Source organism: Zootoca vivipara, chromosome 11, assembly GCF_965207765.1.
Source record: "Zootoca vivipara chromosome 11, rZooViv2.hap1.1, whole genome shotgun sequence".
Lineage (NCBI taxonomy): Eukaryota > Metazoa > Chordata > Lepidosauria > Squamata > Lacertidae > Zootoca > Zootoca vivipara.
The window spans coordinates 23,524,002-23,539,117 of NC_142594.1; the positions used below are offsets into that span (position 1 = coordinate 23,524,002).

The 15,116-nt window shown below is 44.3% G+C and overlaps 1 protein-coding gene across 7 annotated transcripts in view; it reads left to right on the forward strand.

Moving 5' to 3' along the window:
* The first annotated feature begins 9,279 nt into the window (after positions 1-9,279).
* The window catches only part of OSBPL3 (oxysterol binding protein like 3), a 103,906-nt gene continuing 98,069 nt past the window's right edge, over positions 9,280-15,116 (forward strand). For 3 of the 7 annotated variants that reach the window (XM_088653492.1, XM_060280714.2, XM_060280717.2), the window contains exon 1: positions 9,280-9,406. The gene's annotated coding sequence lies outside the window, so the exon portion shown is untranslated. Of the gene's footprint in view, positions 9,505-10,633; positions 10,767-15,116 lie in introns of all 7 variants that reach the window. The other 4 variants (XM_088653487.1, XM_088653491.1, XM_060280715.2 and 1 more) reach the window with 4 other exon arrangements.

A 15,116-nucleotide genomic window follows, 5' to 3' on the forward strand; every position in this document is an offset into this window, starting at 1 on the left:
CAGAATATAAAAAAGAGCATATTTAATCAAATATGCTGCAAGCTTTTGAAGACACTTTAATTAGCTTGATAACGAAATTATTCCGCTACTTTTTTTTTTCCTAAGGAATTTCAGAGAGCTGTTCAAATATGTTGATTTTGAGCTGGACTGAAGTGCTATTAAAGCCAAAGGGATTAATGGGCTGGTAAAGTGTACTGAGCAACCACACCATATTGGCATTAAATACTGGAGCCATCAATTCAAAAGCCCCATCAACTTCAACAGGGCTTAAAAAGGTAAAGGGACCCCTAACCATTCGGTTTAGTCGCGGATGACTCTGGGATTGTGGCGCTCATAAATGCTTTTAATCTTATTCCTTATTATTATGGTTAAAAGCATTTATGAGGGAGTAAGCTCTGTTGAAGTTGATGGGGCTTCTGAATAATGAACAACGAAATTCCAAAGAAATTTTAGAAGAATTTTCATGTATGCTACAGTAGCAGCTAGAATTTTAATCGCAAAGAGTTGGGAAGGAGATGCTACCCCATCCAAACTAGACTGGCAAAACAAAATGTGAGAATATGCAGAACTAGCCAGACTATCAGAAAGGTTTCGAGATGTCACTGATCAAAAATTTAATAGAGAGTGGGATGTGTACAGAGTTTATTTAAAAGAACATTGCAAAAACATAAATCTGTTGGCAGGTCTGGATTGACTTTCTGTGTGTAACAAGAGAGCTTTATAAAAGCAATGTTATCAAAATAACCTAGAAGAGATAAAGCTTAGTGTGTAGTAAAAAGAATGTAATTTGGGAACCACAATGGGGGGGGGGGCGGAGGTCATGTGGAAACCGACTACAAAATGTTACCTACAACAAGCACTAATTATGGTATGGATGTTTGTTTATTTTCTTTCTTTCTGTTGATTACTTTGTGTTGTGTAAAAAGGTAAAGGGACCCCTGACCCTAGGCTCTGTGGCTTACAAATCAATAAAGCATTAAAAAAAACCCAACATAAATGCTTTTAACTTGTGAACTGTCCTGAGATCTTTTAATGAAGGGCGGCAGCTGGTTTCCAGTACCTCTCAAGTGGGCACCATTGCCATTGCCTAAGGCTAAGGGAATGATGGAGGTGTTTATGGTGAGTTCCAGCACCTCTTTTTTCTAGAAAAATAGCACTGAAGGGCAGTATATAAATCCAAATAATAAAATAATAACAAACCAGCATGCATAGGATTGCAGCCCCATACAGCCATTTTTAAAGCCCCTACATGTAATTAACTAAATGAAATTTGCACTGAGCTAATTGCATGAATTCAACCACAATATTACACCCAACTTTCTGCCTGTGCTATTTGCATAAGTGCATTCTCATTCTCTCTCTCTCTCTCTCTCTCTCTCTCTCTCTCTCTCTCTCTCTCTCTCTCTCCCCTTCACAGAGCAACAATTTCCAGAGTTTTAAACCAACTTTAGCTCTGGGAGGGAAATAGGGGTCTCCCGACAGCTCTTAGCATCCTTCACAAACCACAGCTCCCATAATGCTTTGGGGGAGGCAACAGCTGTTTAAAGTGTCATGTTAAGTGTGAATGTGGCCCCCAAAAAGCTTTGTCCTGACCTCCCTTTCTTACTTCTAGTGTTGGCTCTGTTCTCTCCTGTTGCCATGGCTGTTGCTGTTTTGTTTTGTTTTTTTTCCTTGGGTCAAACCTGACTTGGCAGCAAGAACACAACTTCTAGGAATCTGCAGATATTTAAGGCAGCTTGTAAAAATATTTCACAAAATGTGGAAAGACAAACGAGTGCTCAGTATCGATTGCAAAGACCGCCCGTGAGGCTCAGGCAGATTCATTTTGCAAGGCACTGACGAGTGGGAGAGAGTTCAAATGAAAGTGGTGTGGGTGGCAGCAGGGTGCAAACAGGATGTGACATGAACCAGACTTAAACCCCTTTCAGTCTTCTTCTGAGGATACAGGGAATGTGTGGGGAAGTAAGGAGCCCAGATGATGCTGTTGACCAGGGATGAGAAGCCTCAGGCTCTGGGGACAAATGTGGCCACACATCCTTCCTCACCCTCCAGGTCAAACCCCTCACGGGCTCTGTTGTGCACCCAGAGGATTCTTGCTTGGTTGGAATGTCTTCTTGAATTCTGATCATGCCTCTTGCTTCTTTAGATGGAGGATTCGGAGGGGCATGTGAGCACGTGTAGAAACTGGCCTACTGTTTACATTTGTTCTCCACCCACTTTAGTCTTTGGTCCTCCTCACTACTGGCATATGGTCCTCAGGAGGTTGTCAAGAAGGGGCTGCTGACACTGCCCTCACACTGGGAATTTAACACCAGGTACTCACTGAGGCCCATGCCCTGGGATGGGACCCGTTGCTAAGAGTCTGCTAAGCCTGAGACTCTTCCTCTTTACTGTTGCCACTTATTGCTTACTCCATCCTTTGGCCCAGAGAGTATGGGACCATACCTGCCAAGTCTCCTGTTTTTCGCGGGAAATCCCCGTTTTTAAAGCCGTTTCCCGCTGCTGTCCCGAATGGCGAAATATCCCGTAATTCCCCTGCATTTCCCCCTGCATGTCTGGGCACCGGAAATCGGGCAGCGCCGGCACTGGTAGTCGCTTCTACACATGTCTGGACATGTGTAGAAGCGACTTCCGGTGCCGCGCCGCTGCTGACCCCAGATTTTTCAGTCCGGGAGTTGACGGGTATGATGGGCATGTAAGTGGTGACCAGTGGCATAGTGTGGAGGGGGGTCCCAGGGGTGGTTGCCCTGGGTGCAAAAATGACAGGGGGTGCAAAATTTCAACACCCGGTGCTGCCTCAATGCAGCCGTGTACTTCCGTCGCTGGGTTCCATTGAAAACAGCTTCTCCATGCAAACCAGGAAGTGACCTTTTCTGCTGGGCCCCTGCAAACAAACTGCAAGGCTGCGCCTGCTACCAGAGTTCTTGATGTCAAGAACCGACCACACTATGTGTTATCCAGCAACAAGATTATAGCAGCTTTCTGACAGGTCATTCTGGTCCATCCAGAAACTTTATCACCTTGTATTCTACCAATCCATTCTCAGCTATTAATAATATATTGAATATTGGCGTGGAACACTGGTTCCAACTCTGAGCCATTGGACGCTCCTCTGTTAATTTCCTCCCATGCTGAAAACAGGTAATTTATTTCTACTCTTTGTCCCCTATCTTCTTACTAGTTTTTAATTCATGACTTTCCTAGACCAAGTCATCAAGTTTCCTCTGAGCAGGCTTTAGTCAAGAGCCTTTTGAAAACCTATAGAAATTATATCCTTTCATTCTCCTTTGCCTACTGTTTGGGATCTTTGTTGTGCCTTGATTTGCTTAGATGTGGCACATTTTATGGGGGGGGGGGAAAACATATCTGCCCCCAACCCCAGCTGAGGAGGGGTTTTTAAAACACAGTTGCTTGTATTTTTGTCCTCCAGCAAGCACCTTATTAAATTTGACCCTGAAAGGTTTTCTTAAAATGGGTGAGTCAAACGTTTTCTGATTCCCTAAATGTGGAAACTCATGAGCAAACTTTTCTGAAGATAAAATAAAAAAATCTTCCAGTAGCACCTTAGAGACCAGCTAAGTTTGTCATAGGTATGAGCTTTCATGTGCATACACACTACTTCAGATACACTGAAACAGAAGTCACCAGACCCTTATGTATAGTCAGAGGTGGGGAGGGGTATTACTCAGAAGGGTGGTGGGAATGGGTGATTGGCTGATAGGAGTGGTAAACCTGTGGATGACTGTTAACGACTGCAATTGGTCTTGCAGGAAAAAGCAAGGGTTGAGGTGCTAAAGAAAGCTTGATCATGTATGAGATAAGAATCCAGTGTCCTTATTCAGACCAGGTCTCTCCATGGTTTTAAGCTTGGTAATGAGTTGCAATTCAGCAACTTCTCTTTCCAGTCTGTTTCTGATTTTTTTCTGTAATAAAACAGCTACTTTTAGATGTTGTAGAGAATGTCCTGGGAGATTGAAGTGGTCTCCTACTGGTTTTTCTGTCTTGTGATTTCTGATGTCAGAAATGACATCATTTCCGCATGTAAGTTGTAATGTGAAACAACCCACATTGTTGCATGTGCTTTTTGATATGTGTAGGACTGTCTTATTAGATGCAGGAATTGTGAGCTTTCTAAATTCTGCTCGCAGAGGGAAGGGGGATTTGGTAATATTGGTAAAAACAGTGTGATGCAGCAGCAAAAAAGGGCTAATGCTATTCTAGGCTGCATCAACCGAGGTATAGGGTCCAGATCAAGGGAAGTTTAGTGCCACTCTGTGACTAGTTCTGGGCACCACAATTTAAGGAGGATATTGACAAACTGGAATGTGTGCAGAGGAGGACAACCAAGGTGTTGAAGGGTCTGGAAACCAAGCCTTATGAAGAACGGTTGAATGAGCTGGGTATGTTTAGCCTAGAAAAGAGGAGACTGAGAGGATATATGATAGCCACCTTCAAATATCTAAAGCAGTGTTTCTCAACCAGTGTGCCTCCAGATGTTTTGGGACTACAACTCCCATCATCCCTAGCTAGCAAGACCAGTGGTCAGGAATGATGGGAGTTGTAGTCCCAAAACATCTGGAGGCACACTGGTTGAGAAACACTGATCTAAAGGGCTGTCACATGGAAGATGGAGCAAGCTTGTTTTCTCCTGCTCTGGAAGGTAGGACCCATACCAATGGATTCAAGTTACAAGAAAGGAGATTCCGACTAAACATCAGGAAGAACTTTCTGATGGTAAGAGCCTTCTGACAGTGGAACAGACTCCCTCAGGAGACTGTGGACTCTCCTTCCTTGGATGTTTTTAAGCAGAGGTTGGGTGGTCATCTGCCGTGGATGCTTTAATTGAGATTCCTGCATTGCAGGGGGTTGGACTAGATGACCCTTGAGGTACTTCCAACTCTGCGGTTCTACATTTGATTTGGCCTTTCAAAGAAGTTGAACATCCCTCACCATGTTGAGCTGCTGTTTCTTTGTCTCTTCAGACTGTTGCATTGCAAAAGCAATCAGCTTTTTTCTGAGTGGCGGGGGGAAATGACAAAAGAAGCTGTCTCCCGGTTGGGCAATCAGCTCATTTGACACCTAACAAGACAGACATTGATACACACATCTCGTGCCCAAGAAGAGTACAGTATATGAGCATGAGAAATATTGTGTGAGACAACTGATTGGCATCAAGCCGTTCTGCATTTATTTGCTCCCAATTAGCCTGTTAGAGATGAAGGGGGCTGATCAGATTGTCAGTGGTACCCAAGCCAGCTACTTGGTTTTGGGTAATGATGGACAGCTTGGTGCTAGGTTAATGAATGGCACTCAAGCTTGCATGGAGACTGCAAGTCAGAGCTTTCCATCTTCCTCTCGCCTCTTCTTTGTTATTCTTGCTCACATACTGTGCTAGAGGCAGAAACATGTGGGAGGCTTTTGCATCTGTGTTCACAATATTGGTTGATCTTCTTAGATTCTGGAAGGGATCATTTGCAATATTATTGCTTTCTTCCCACTCAAAAATATTCTTATGCACAGACAGAGGGTTTTACTGTTTTGATATTTTCGCTTCTGCCTTTCCATCTAGATGGTAGTTGTTGTTCAGGGAGGAGGAAGGTGAGGGGTGAGGACTTGGAATCCTGGACCTTGACAGCAAAGACTCATGAATGAACTTAGGAAGCTGCCCTATAGCAGCTCAGACTATTTGCTCAGGCTCCCTCAGCCTCACTCATACATGTGCATGTTTATTCATCTTCACTTCTTTAACGTTCTCCTGCCATCAATGTTCTCCTGGGTGCATGATTGAGAAAGTAAATGTGCATTTAGAAGCCTTCCCGAAGTACCAGGAATTGAGGGTGCAGGACAGAAGGCCGTTTTAAAAAAAGAAAAAAGGGGTTAGGAAGGAGAAAGGTTTATTTCTGCTTCTCCAAAATGCCTTTTCCTTAAGTTGTTTTTCCCTATAAGAAGTGGTCATTTGGGTTTTGGACAAATGCAGCTTTGTCCTCATATGTGTTCGTATTATTTATTTCATTTATATAAAACCCTTTTCTTGTATGGAACTTCAGGCAGCAGATTTCCCAGCAGCTCTACCATGCAGAAAATGATGTGCCTTCAAAACACATCATAGGAGATAAACACACACCACACAGAGAGAGGGGGGGGGAGAGAGAGAGAGAGAGAGAGAAGGCTCTGTGTCTTCATATATTTCTGTATACAGTATAATAGTAGATATTGTATACATAGATATGCTTTTACCTAGGTATACTGGTCTACTTTTAAAGTAATGGTCAATAATACATATTCCACTGTCCTAGATTTCAGCTGGCAACCCCAGTCACATAAGGATGTCCAAAATGTTTGGTCATAACCAGCCCTTTGAACTGGGTCCGTAGATAGTTCCATAGCAATGTCTGCCTCTCCGTGAATTGGTGCCATCAAACGAACCATGACTGTTAAATGACATGCTAATTTATGAAAGGCAAACTGCGTTTAGATGGTTGTGATAGCTTAGCTTTTATTTCAGAGAACGATTTGCCTTTGTGATCTTGCAATTTAATGTTGTAGTTAATGTAATTCAATTTATGACTATCAAAGAATAATGGGGACTTCTCGTTCAGACTAGAGGCCAGAGGCAACAATCAAAGCTCAGCTGCACTCTGGGCATCGATTCTTATACAGTAATTGGTTCTGGGTGGCAGCTTCCGCTACTGGGATGTCAGATGAAAAACTGGAACAGGGCTCCCCTCCCCTCTGCTCCTTCTTCCAGGGCCTAGCAGCTTGTCTGAAGTCACCCTGTGGGACCACTTTGACCACGGCTCCATCCCAACTTGCTCAGGAGTTTCTAACGTGCTTGACCCTTGTCAGTAAGTTGCAGAATCATGAGATTTGTTCATGTCAACCCAATTCCATCAGTTAGTTCACTTGTGTTTAGAAAGAAAAATGAAACCCAGTTTCATTCTAGAAAAAGTGGTTATCCAACTCAGAACCCCCAGGTGTCTCTATTTTCTATTTGATTTGATGCTGAAATGTCCTGCGTTTCCCCAGGTCATCCCTATTTTCATCAGAGAAATGTTAGATGGTATGGAGTTATCCGACCCTCGAACCATCTGAAGGCAGCCCTATATAGGGAAGGTTTTTTAAATGTTTAATTAAAATTGACTACGGAGAGTTGGGAGAACCCCCCCAAAGCAGATTGGGTGGGGCATGTGGGGTGAGGAGAGGGTGAGGATATTCCTTTGCACAGCCAAAAATTCTTGCACCGGTGGTTTGATTTCGCTGGACACCATGCAATATTTTCCAATTTTTCAATCTTTTTCTAAGGGCAAGGAAGAATGCTAAATTTCCTTTGATGTGGAGAGCATCCTGTTGTTTCCTTCCTTCAACACAAAAAATTCTGGGCCTCAGAGCTGCATAGGCAAGGCTCTGAAGAACAGCAGGCATGAGAAACTAATGGGGGAAGCCCCAATTTTCTGTATGGCTTAGACTGTTGAGTGAAAGGGGTTCTATAATGGAAATAAACACTGCTCTTGGGACATTGAAGAACTGCTATAATGTTCAATGTGAGATGAATGAGTATATTGTGAAACATGTCAAAAGAAGCACAGGAGAAACCAGCCCCTTACGCCATATCAAAGAGAACTACCACTTCCTAGAAAGAATGTTTGAAAAATACTGGCTTAAAGGATATTCCTATTAGTGTCCCTTTTGCTCCCAGTAGATTCATTTCCTGCTGAATTGCATGCACACGAAAGCTCATACCAAAATAAAAACTTAGTTGGTCTTTAAGGTGCTACTGAAGGAATTTTTTTATTTTGCTTCGACTCAGACCAACACGGCTACCTGCCTGTAACTATTATTTAGGTGTCCTTTTTTTGGCTTTGTTTCAGCATTTGGGTCAGAGTCCAGTTGCTACAGTGATATTGCAGCTCCTTGCCCTTGAGTAAGGCTATAAAAAGACATTGTGCAAATGCTTTGAAATTAGCAGTAATTAAACCATCCCACTTCGCTGCTCTTACATCTCTGCTCTTAGTCAGCCATCCCCCTCATTGTCAGGGCTCTGGAGCAAAGACCATTGTACTGCTCTGCACAACTGAACCTCCCTTTTCTCTGTATGCAAATGGTGCCTTCTAGGCATCCGCTATTCCCTAGGGGAGTGTAAATAGTATTCATCCTGAATTCTGTGCATTGCAACCCACTCTTAAGAATGGTGCAGAAAACTAGGCCCCACTGAAATGGATGACACAACATGCTTGGGATCAGGTAATGCCAATGCCTTGGTGTGTGTGTGTTGCTTAGATCTATAACTTGACAGATGATAATTTACAGGGGGGTGGAGTGAAGGCAGGGGAAAATGTGAAAAATCTTGGGTATTTCGGTTGTGCATACTTAGGTTTAGTTACAATTGGGCATGGGCGAGAAACATTTTTCATTCTAAGGGCCAGTGATTCAGATGTTGGTGCTTATAGAAACTTTCAATAGCACAGATGAGGAGTCAATATCCCTCCCAAGAATGCAGGGAGAGAAAATGTGTTTCATCCTTCATTACCTTTTTTTTAACAATCCTCGCTAGGTTTCAAAGCGTATTTTCAGGTTTTCCATTTTTGGAGGCCATTGTATTATTGTCCAGTAGCAAGGCTGGAGACAATGAGTTCCGCAGGTCAATACTGCGATAATTACACCTGTATTTTCTTATGTTTATTTTCTTGAACAGTTATGGTTTTCTGCACCCTAACCCAGAAGCATGCATGCTCCACCACATTTTAAGATGTCAAAAACAGGGCAAAAACAGACGGAAGAAACTTGCAACAGTAGCTTTCAAAACGATAAGCAGCGTGGTTTGAGCCCGAAGTAGCATGCCATCCGTTCTTTGCTTTCACCCACGCAAACTGCAAACTAATATTCTTAGAATGCCCACGTTAAAGGCTGTGAAAAGCCTTCATTTGGATACGTATTTGGATCTTCAGTTGCAAAAATACCTCGCCGCCCTCTGCTTGATTCCGTTTTCGAAAAACAACCAAAACCCCAAACCTCCTGCTAATTTTAACATTGCAGTGAGTTTCTATTTTGCGCGGTTGGGGCAGAAAGTGTTCTAATCGGAACCAACGGCGTTCCTCGCATGCGGCAGTGGAATGTGGGAGCCCATCTCACCCCAGAACTGGGTGTTTACGGGGCAGCGCCCTAATGAGCTGTCTGTTCTTCCGGGGCGAGAAGCGCCACAGTTGGCTCCTCATCAGCCCAAATCCTGAATGGTGCCAAGGCGTTGATGAGATTACTTGAAGAAATGCAAGGCGAAACCCCGCCTCCTTGAAAGCAGCCAGTAAAACCCGCCGCCTGGGAGGAATCTGGGTGGGACTGGCGAACTCTTTCCTTTGTCACTGCATTGAGAGAACTCACAGAATGGGAAGGGAAGGAGTCTTCTCGAGAGGCAAGTGTCCGCAACTCTGAAATCTGTGGCTGGGGCAATTTGAATATGCCTGGGGATGCTTCCAGCTTTTTAATTTCTATATGCAAATTAATAGCAAGGTATTCATCTTGAGAGCCTTTCTGCATTTTGCATTCTGTCCTTCAGTCTTTGTGGAGTTTGATTTCTCACTCGGATGGTTTCATGATAGCGAGGGGCTATTTTCTTAAAGGTTTAATGGCTCTGCTTTAATTATGTGTACAGGCTGCGAGTTCTTTTAGCTAAGTTGTGGGAGTGGTTGGGCTTCTTTGCAGCAGCTTCCTCCTCCAAGCTTTTCCAGCTGAGTTTTCAAATCTGGGCTCGTGTGTGCAAATATTCCTTAACTAAAACGCCTCTGCTTTCTTCGGACGCTGTCCCCGGCCACGGTACGATGGCTTGAATGGTTCTTAATGGTGCTGCGCGTTCCTCGCTGGCGAAATGGGCTTTTGGGGGGGGGACACTTTGGCAGGACAGGCGACTGCAGAAGCGGGAGTTATTCTAGAATGGTGTGTTCATCCGACCGAGCCGCACTGCAAAGAATGGGAAATATTGCATGCGTTTTGTGGTGCAAATCCGAAGTAATTATGGAAACTGTAAATCGCTAAGCTCAGGAAGAGGTGCAGTAAAGCTGGTTCGGGATTAGTTTGTTACACTGAAATCCTGACTCTGTACTGTAACAGGGAAGCGGCCGTTCTCCCGACTCTAAATCATGCCTCTTTGCCTTGGGCAGTTTAAGCCCACCTTTCGGGTTAAGCACCTTTGCCTCTGTTCATCCGGGTGAACTGCGATCTCACGCGAAAGTCTTGCCCCAGGGTGACGGGTGCCCTTGGTGCCGGCCCGCCCGCGCCGCATCTCCTCTCCCTACCTGTCCGAGAAACATTGCTCGCTGACATCATGGAAACACCCGACGGCTGCCCGGGAAAGCGCGAGCAAACGCCGCCTTGGCGCTGATCCGTCCGGAGATTCCCCTTGGTCAGCGCCGCTGTCAATCAACCGAGACGATTCTTTGCCCTCTCCGGAACCTCCCTGGGAGGAACCAAGCTGGGTCTGGCCGAGATGCTCCGCCCCTTTCTCGCCGCCGAATGGGAGTAGCAGGGAGCAGGCAGGTAGAGCAGCTTATAGGGTGCATCTTTGTGTTTGTCGCTCCCGCCCGCCTCGTCGCGGCTGTCTGCCTGTCAGTGGCTTCTCTGACTCCTTGCTGTGCTTTGGCAGGTTGCTCAGAGGTGAGGAAAAGCCGCTTGGATCTCGCTCTCTCCAAGCCCTGCCTGCGGTGGGGGCACAACCGCAGCTCGGAAGAGCTTACTTTATAGCCCGACTGATGCTTGCGATCGCTGTCAATTCCCAGGTAGGAAGAGGGTTGAGTTTCCAGAAAGCTTGTTACTTGTTCTGATGTAGTTTCCCCCTGGGTTTTCTTTGAGGGGCGGGAGAGTAAGCAACTTTCCAATTGCATACAGTATATCGATTTACTGCTCCTTATTTTCTGTCCAATTGCCCTCTCTGGTTTTCCTCTGCAATTTGGCTTGTGTGAACGCTCAGCTGTTACGTAGCTTTGTTTTATAACTACATGCATAGACACTTTTAGCCATAAATGTGCCACTGGGGAGGAGAGAAAGAGAAGGATGTATGGCAAGTTGGTTTGGGAAGATTAGTGGTGCAAATAAAAGGACTCTCGCTATTATTTTGTGAGCTTTTATCTTCTGGCTGCTCACTGCTGGGAGACAGAATACTGGGCTCAGGAGACTCTTTGGGTCATTCCAGCAAGGACATTCCTACCCTTTCCCCATCTTCACCCAATGGTGGTATCTTACTAGGTTTGGGGAGTTGTATGCTACCTTGCAAAACTCAGGTGCATCTTATATTCTGTGCACAATTTTTTCACTTGGTTGCTGGAAAGGTTTGCAAAAGAGGTATTTTTTAAAAAGAGCTTGATAATTTGTCTGTGAAGTTATACATGGCATAAGAAATATTTGCATTGTTTCTTCCAGTACTGAGTTAAATTAGAGAAATCTTTGAGAGAGGTCTTTGCTTAATATCTGGCTGCTACTTTTTATTTTGCCAGAGTTGTGTGGATTGATTTGTTTAAAACTTGAGTACTTTTTTCACCAATGGTAGTTGGCACTTCAAAAGAGCTTGTATTATTTCCATAGTTCTTAGGAGTTTTTTTTGTGTGTGTGTACTGGTATAGTTCCTGTGGTTCTCAGCATCTCAGACCAATACAGTAATATCACTCTGTGTCGTACAACTGCTACATTACGAGAAAATACCTAATTTATCCCACAGCAGGCTTGGTGTTGGGGAGCTTGTTTCCCGTGAAAGCTGTGATGATTGCATGAGAGGCTCTGGACTGGGTGATTTAAATAAAGTTGCCTCATATAAAGACATTCAAAGCATCAAGCTGGAAGTTCAATGCCCCTGCCATCTGCAAGATACACAGGAGTTCCCCATACTGATTCCTGCTGCCCCAAATAATACGCTGGGGCTATCAGGATCACAATACGGGTGGCACTTTCAATGTAGGGTATTGTAACATGAACTCACCATGCCCACTGGTAGTATTTATGAGGAGGAGGGGCAATAAACCACATCCAACTGTGGTTCAAACTGCCATTTGGATGCAGCCTAATCATTGCTTTCTTATCTATCTTTGTGATGCTGTGCAGCAAGCATAAATGAGCTCAGATCTTCTGAAATGTAGAGTGCAGCTGCATGGTTCCCCTGTTAGCCGTTAACTGGAAATGAACTCATTAGCCTGAATAGGCACGAGCAGATGTCCTAGTTTGCTTGCATTCTCTGAAACGATTCAGATTCTGAACATCATCTCTCATAGTCATCTCTCATAAAGTCTATTGCAATCATCAGGGGTGCTGTTAGAGAGCAGTATTTGATGTTCCTGTATTGGTTTTTAATCCCTTCAAGAATACGTCTGTAGGAGCTTGGAATGAACTGCAATGTTGAGGATTTTAAATACATTTGTTTTGTTTTGTTGTAAGAGTTTACTTTGTGCACTGAAACATATCTAATTCTGGATTAATTGATGCATTCACCATGTATTGCTTACTACATCTGGGGGTGGAGAGCTGAATTTCTGGGAGGCCCATCAGCAGGGAAGTACCACAAATCTTGCCTTCTTGCTGTGTGCCTTGGAAATGGCAATAGACAACCAGCTGGCTGCTGAATGTAAGCTCAGAGAGCCTGAGAATATCTGCACTTTTGCAGAAATAGCTTGTGGCCTCTTTAATTCCCCCCCACCGCCCGGTTTGCATCAATGGAAAATTTCTCTTTTCCCCTTTCTTGATCACTTCTTAAGAAAGGGGAGTAATCAAATCTAGTTTCTTCTAGACACAATGCCACTGGTTTCCTGTTTATTGGATTCAGAGAAAGCAGCCTGATCTCATGGCCAGCCAGGGCAAAATGGTCACTGCATGCAATGATGCAAACACATTGGTGTCAAACTGCCAGCAAGGGACTAGCAATTTTAATGCTAGGCCCAAACTGGTCCTCTGGTATCTCAAATGTTTTCTTCTTCTGCAAATGGGGCTTCAATTTTTCTGTTTCATTTCATGGGCACTTCAGAATTTGTTTAGGGTGTAACTTTTGAGCTGGCTGAGGGTGGTGTGGAACCCTTTCTCTAGCGCTCTGCAGCTTCCCTGACTGCCCAAACTTTCTGATCTCAACAATCTCTAATGGAGGATTTGCCTCATGATCTCTTTTCTTGGGCTTCAGTTGAGGAAGGACTGTAGTTCAGTAGTAGAACATCTGCTTTGCATGCAGAAGGCCCCAGGCTCGAGCCAGCCATCTCCAAGCAGAGCCCCCTGTCTGAAACCCTGAAGAAGCGCTGCCAGTCAGAGTAGACAATACTGAGATAGGTGAACCCAGTGGTCTGAGTGTGGGCACCCAAGAAGGACGTATAGTGCAGACCCCCAGTGAGATTTGTAGAATGTAAGAAAGGACACTCCTTTGGACCACCTCAGAAGTAGTGGTATGAGAACAGCCCTGTATTCCACCCACTGAATTTCTTCCTCTCTCATATACACACACACACACTTTGAGCATTTTCAGTTGCAGTTTCTGTTCTCATTCATTGAGAGAGAAGCGGAAATAACATTTCTGATAGCCTTATTAGTGCTGAAAATTTGACACCAACCACAGTGGTGCTAGTAGCAACCGTGTACTACAATTAGCCATTCCCACAATGGTTTTGGACTGTTTCTCTTTATTGTTTTTTAAATATTTGCTCCCCACACCGAGAGAAAGTGGTGCCAGGATTCCTGGCAGTTGGCGCCCTTGGAAACAATTGCCCACCTCAAATCTGCAGCTCACAAAGAATGGGTGCTGCAAGGTGGTTTTCCTGTAAGTAGTTGGCTCACAGATGCTATGAATTAGAGGTCAGCAAACTTTCCCAGCAGGGGGCCAGTCCACTGTCCCTCAGACCTTGTGGGGGGCTGAACTATGGGGTTTTTTTGGGGGGGAATGAACAAATTCCTATGCCCCACATATAACCCAGAGATGCATTTTAAATAAAAGGACACAGTCTACTCATGTAAAAACACTCTGGTTCCCTGACCGTCCACGGGCCGGATTTAGAAGGCGATTGGCCCGCATCTGGCCCCCGGCCCTTAGTTTGCCTACCCATGCTCTGGATTGTGAACTCTATGAGGTTGTGGAAAATTAGCGTCCCTCAATGAAGAGCCCTATGGGAATGTGACATCTTAAAACAGAGAGAGAGGTGAATATAGCCAAGGTGGGTAGAAGGTAGATTGGGATTTACTGGCAGATCTCTAGGTCATCTGTAGTAGAGTGGCAAGGGTTTTAGGTCCCTGATGGCTTTAACAGCAGCAGCAGTAACATTTCCCCTGTGCTAAATTATACTACTAAAATGAAAACAGCGTGGAATAATCAGGATTGGATGTATGTGTGGAAGGACTATGAGCTCAGTTTATGCATCACAAATTACTGGGTTCTGAATCCCTTAATTCAAGGCCTTTTCCTTGCAAGTTGGATGGATCTTGATGTTCATGTAGCATAACATGCCCTGTATTGGGAAGTTTTTAATGTTTAATGTTTCATTATGTTTTTGTATATGCTGGGAGCCGTACAGAGGCCGGGGCAACCCAGTCAGATGAGCAGGGGTACAATTATTATTATTATTATTATTATTATTATTATTATTATTATTATTATTTATTCAATCACATATGCTTGTGTGCTTTTCATGGCTAGCCCACAACTTTTCAGAATGGAGAGTCTGATAGTGCTACTTTTCTAGAAAAAGAGGTGCTGGAACTCACCATGAACACCTGCCTTGTTCTCTTAAAATGGCAATGGCACCTACCTGAGAGGTGCGGGAACTGAGTTCCGGCTTTAAAAAAAAAAGCCCTGCTGCTGACATACACTGCATTTTAGCAGATCTTGTAAACTAAGTTCTGTATTTAATACATGAGCAATGACTTAACAAAGGAATAAAGCCTGTGGCAATCTTGAATCTATTTCTAGTAGCGCTTGGAACTATTTAATGCTGAAACCAATACAGTAGCTCCCCAGTTATAGTATTCTCCACTCTTATTTTTTGTTTTTGTCCAGTATACCTGAAGGAGCGTCTCCACCCCCATTGTTCTACCCGGACACTGAGGTCCAGCGCCAATTGTCTTCTGGCGGTTCCCTCGCTACGAGAAGCCAAGTTACAGGGAACCAGGCA